Raw genomic sequence first — 6000 nt, 5'->3', positions numbered from 1 at the left:
TAGACATATCTCATTTACCTCCTGCAATCCAGTGCTCATGTTGGCTGAGCTGAGCGCCTCATATAATCGAATATAATGATAGACCATATATTTACAGAAACTTACCTTTGAATCTCTGCAAAGTTTGGTGTCATGTTTTTAAAAATCTTCAAAGTGAACTAATTATAGACCGACTTGGTCTAAGATTGTGCTATTGGGCTATGGTTTAAAGAAAGATGTGCCACAATTTTATTTGAAATAATTTAACTCGCAAGTCTTTTAAGTAATCTTTCAGATTTTTAAAGTATATATTTTGATTTCTAACTATTTTAAGAATTTTTTTAATTATCAAAAAATGATATTTAGAATGGACACTACTTTGTACATCAGTCGTTTCTAATCATACACCACTGAATACGTTTTAAAATATTGAATTGTATACTACATAGTAATGTACTTCATAAAACATATCCGATGGTATCTGATCGAGAGAAAAGGTGTACCTTTCTTGTAGGTATTTCAGTCGATCTCATGACTTTAGCAAATGTCATTATGGTGTTATAGAAATGATATTTATTGCAAGGTATATAGACAGTTAAAGGTGCTTATGTTAATGGACTGGCAAATCCAACACTATTTCAAATGTTAGTTTTGAAAAACATTTTTCTCAACGATGAGTAAAAAAAAGTGCTTATGTTAATGGACTAGCAAATTCACCGTTTGCAGTAGCAGCCGTGTGATGCTCAACTTCCTCTGTTTCCATATTAACAAGTTGAGACTTGAGAGACTGCGACTCTGACTAATTGACCGAAGTCAACTCATTTTGAAGATCAGCAAGTTGACTTTTAGTATCATCCAGCTCGGCATTCATTCAACAAAGCAAGACATGTATTCAAAGCATTTCAAGTTCACATTTCTAAGCTTCTAGTTTCTGTAATTTTTCTTCCAGCTCATATACTCGAAGAGCCATTACTTCAAGTTCGTTCTAACCCTCTAATACTATTATTAATGACAACTGAACACGGTCCCACATCTTTTTTCACTCTTTCCACTTTTGAACTGATCAATCTCAGCCATTAGTGTCGACTCCCACGACCACGAGTCTTGCTCGTTTTCATTATCCTCCTGAGTCCCAAGTGTTCATTTTAAACGAGTCTACTGATTGACTGTTTGTAACTGAATCAACATAGAATGAAGGGACTGAAACATCTTTATTGTTATCGTTAATATAAATATGAATTGAAGGTGTCGTTAACCTTGAACTTTGATGCTTTTGAAGTGATTGATCGATTCGTTGATTGATTACATTAAAATCTGTGTCCACCTAAAAATAGAGATGATAGTATTAAGTAACACTGTCATCTTAATCTTAAAACTCGATTATTTCTATTTAATCAACTACCGTATCTGCATTTCAACAAAAAGTTATTCGACTATAATCCAAATAATCGCCATCAGCGATAACATGCACTCAATTAACACATTTGCATTTCAACAGAAAATTATTACTATAATCCAAATAATCGCCATCAGTGATAACATGTACTCAATTAACACGTGCCTATATTGAAGTAAAAATCCACTTAATGGTACAATTTCAAATTTTGCAATAAAGTTTGATAGGGCATAATACCTTTAGTGTTCATGGAGCTGATGGCAAACACGATGTTCGACCATATACTAGTACCATGCCTATTGGGGGCACCAAACCCAGCTTCATTGCCATAAATGACAGTAATAAGTAGGGATGACAATGGATATTCGATCCATCGGATATCCATCCGATCCGATCCATTTACATGGATATGGATGATCTAAATGGATGATAAACGGATATGGATATGGATATGGATATGGATGATGTGAAAAATTAGTGGATCGGATATGGATGTCAATTTACCATCCACGGATATATCCATTTACCACCCGAAATACATATATACGTATAAATATATAAATATTTGTTTTAATATATGCATATATATTTACATATCCTTGTACATGTAGACTATAAACTATTAAAATGTTATCAATAATATAAATTATGAAGATATAACTATATAACTAGTATTAAATTCACATATCTTACATATATTACATAGATTTGTTAAATATCCTTTGATAATTTCATTACAAAATAAGAATATCTTTATAAAAACTTAACATCCAACAGATATCCATTAACCCGCTTAATTCAACGGATATGGATATGGATGGATGATTTATATTTAAATGGATATGGATATGGATTTAAAAAATTAAATGGATATGGATATGAGACCACCAATCCATATCCGATCCATTGACATTCCTAAATAAGTGAGTCCATAAGCTAGATGGGTTCAAGAAAAAATGTCATCTCCATTTTCGGATGAAGAATAATTAAAGGCTTTTATACTGCAAGGCTTTTATAACCGATATTTGAACCGCCTTTATCACAAGATGCAATCACATTTTTCAGTTGATCCAGGCCTTATAACTAGAATCAGAGCTATACCATATGCAACAAATTACCAAACATTAGCTTAGACACAAGCTATTTAAAACAAATTCAAAAGCATGGTCATGTGTTTAGTTTCCACGAAACTGTTAGAACTAATTCCGACAAACCAAAATAGTTTAGTACTTTCCAGAAACATTTTTCAAAAACATACTAATCACATCATGGTGCTTTGTTTCCATGAGAAGAGTTGTTGTTGTTGTTCTTGTTCTTGTTGTCGTCTTGTGTTCCTTTAACCTTAATACCAGTATACATCTCACATACAGATTTCAGAAGTTCACCAAGGTTCTCAATTTGATCGTCACTAACTCTTCCTTCTTCTATGGGTTTCTTCTTAGCTGTCATCCTGTCAATTATAAAAAATATTTGTAACCTCATATGCTTATAATACATTCAAATCCAATTCATAAAAGTATAACAAAAGATAATTCATGTGCAATTACCAATGATGTCCAAATTTCGACGATTATATTCATTAACCAATTTCATAAGCCGTCGGTCCTCGTCCCTCTACATAACAAGTATAAGAAGTAGATCATCAGAAAAAGCATATTGAATACATCACCCGAAATTAATATACAAAAAAAAAAAAATGAAAAATTATAGGAAGAAGACATACTGCATCTGGATAATCATCAAGATTGAACTTAGGATAGCTCTCATGATTTTTCTTTTTGGATGATCTATCAGCCTCGGGGTCTAAAAGTAGCAAAACGAAAGCCAATCAATCGGTACAAATTATTTTCATGTTATGTTACCTTATGAATTATGAGAGACGTATATACCTTCAGCACCCTTCTCTTTGCCAGCATCATTATGTGATATACAATAGGAAATATGAATTAATTTTATGATACCAACAGATGTGATATATAAGTACACAAAGTAAAGAATCACATTGGTTTGTATTTTAGGGTCAAACTGAAAGGTTATTCTTATATGCAAGTATAACTATAACAAACATTTTTAAACTAAATGCATTTTATTTATGACACAAGACATACTAAAGACATTACTTACTGATAAATAATAACAAACTATAATAATAAGAAGGAAAAAACTGCTTTTGGATCAACCCCACCCAACATGTTTTCACACGTTACCCAACAAGTCAAAAAAGCATATTGAATATTGAATAGCCATCATAACAGGATATTATATATACAAACAAAAATTAAAGAAAAAGAAAAAAAAAAGAATCATAGGAAGAAGACAGAACATTACTACCAGAGTTTCGGAAGTTTTGGAATCACGGGTCTGATCTGATTTAATCCCGTTATCTGGTCCTGGTTGTGAACTTAAAAACCGGACAAGAGAAACAGATTTTGGCACACTGGAAGTAGGTTCAACTGAAAAACAGATTATAAAGGAGCAGTTAGCATACAAAAATTTAAGCATAAAAGCATAGAAATATAAGTTTGTGAGGGTTACAGGAATGTTCAACACTGTAATAAATTGTTCTTTATATCGATTTTTGCTTCTGACCAAAAAACAATTTAGTTTCACGGGCAAAAAAAAGGCACAACCACATTCAACATTTCGAAGTAAATTGCATTTCATAGCCTCTTTCTCCACTTATCTTACAATTATCCGCTTAAATTGCATTTACATAATCTCAATAATATTGTATGTATAAGTTTTCATAAAACCCTAATTTCACTACTTAACATGAAGTGATCAGCAGCTTTCAGTTTTCTGAAAGAAGATAGTAAACCTAATAAAAATCATTACTTATAATTGCAAACCCTAGAAAGTAAAATTGAACCAAATTTTGCCAAATCAGTCAATTTAACATGCATAATTGTGGTTCAACTTCAAACAACATGAACATACACCTAATCATAAAACATACACTAAAATACCTACGCATCTGACAGTTATCTCTAAAAATTCATGTACAATATCAAATAAAATGTACGTCTCAGTTGTCAGACAAAAACCCTAATTTTACAAGTTCCTTTAGATGATATAGATGATAGTGAGAGTGAAAAGATCAGCGGCAATCATCAAACTAACAGAAAATAATAAACCTGCTAACGATTATTAAACAAAATTACAAACCCTAAAGGTAAAATTTAAACTAAAATTACATAAAAGATATAAGATCAGTATTATAGATAGATGATAGTGAGATTGAGAGCGAGCGAACCAGATTTCACAAAATCGAGAAAAGAAGGGACGATGCGACGGCAAAGAGGGGAAGCAGCCTTCAAATTCGCCATTTTTGTTCAACAAAATCAGAGCAAAAAACAAACCCTAATGCGCCACTCGATCACTGTGTTTCTTTTTATCACTTACTCGTATACAATTAAAAGATATAATTACGAAGACACTCCCTGAGTTTTTCAATTAATACGTTTTTAGTCCCTAAACTTTTAGTGTTTATGTTTGTACCAAAAAAATTGGATATGGTTTTTTTGTTAAGTGTTGTGACAATTTTGCGAGTATTTGACTCCCTTTACTATATTTAATATTTAATATTTAATATTTAGAGGAATATTCATTTGAGTCCATAAATTAAGTTGAGATTCAAGAGACCAATGAGAGCGCGACACGTGTCGCGAAAATCACATGTGATTGAAAAAAAATTCAAAAATTTTTTTTTGAAAATTTTTTTTTAAATTTTTTTCGAAATTTTAAAAAAAAAAATTTTTTTTTTAAATTTTTTATTTTTTTTACAATCACATGTGATTTAACTGCACAATCACATGTGATTGAATTGTACAATCACATGTGATTGGATTTGCCATGCATAATCACATGTGATTGGGTTTACAATCACATGTGATTGACATGCATAATCACATATGATTTTTGAAAAAAAAAATTCGAAAAAAAAATTTTCGGGAAAAAAATTTGAAAAAAAAAATTTAAAAAAAAAAAATTTTCGAATTTTTTTTTTCCAATCACATGTGATTTTCGCGCCACATGTCGCATTCTCATTAGTCCCTTTGTTTTCAAGCAAATTTATGGATGCAAGTGATTACAACTCAAGAGATTCTGAACAACAGACATGACGATAATTTTAAAACATAAACTAATCTGAATCGTTGTCTTCGTTTTGTTGTCGGCACAATTTACAAAAATAAACCCTTCAATATTCTTGAAACTCGGCTAATAGTTTATTGTCCTCTTCTGACACGTTTGGATTAATTGGATGGTTGAATATCTACGAGAATATCTTCGTCCGAACATCGAGAGGAAGTAGCTTCAGAAGATCTGGAACTGCATTTGCTCTACGGCTAAGGGAGCAACCTAGTGGACGACGTATGACATCATCCCTCAATAAATGCTCCAAATTTGAGTTATCATTAAAGTTTAGATTAATATTTGGTAGTTCTTCATCACCAATTTCGGCCGAATTTTCTTGTCCCGGACGTCTTTGTACATATCCCATTATAAATTTTGGTGCGAAATACTTGGGGACTTCTTTTATAACTTTCAAAACAGCTTCATGTGTAAATTCTCAATTTGTTTTCTCCTTATACCCCGGTCGAGCTACTGCCATGATGTTGGCCTAC

Source organism: Rutidosis leptorrhynchoides, chromosome 5, assembly GCF_046630445.1.
Source record: "Rutidosis leptorrhynchoides isolate AG116_Rl617_1_P2 chromosome 5, CSIRO_AGI_Rlap_v1, whole genome shotgun sequence".
NCBI classification, from domain to species: domain Eukaryota; kingdom Viridiplantae; phylum Streptophyta; class Magnoliopsida; order Asterales; family Asteraceae; genus Rutidosis; species Rutidosis leptorrhynchoides.
This window is presented reverse-complemented; position numbering follows the sequence as displayed.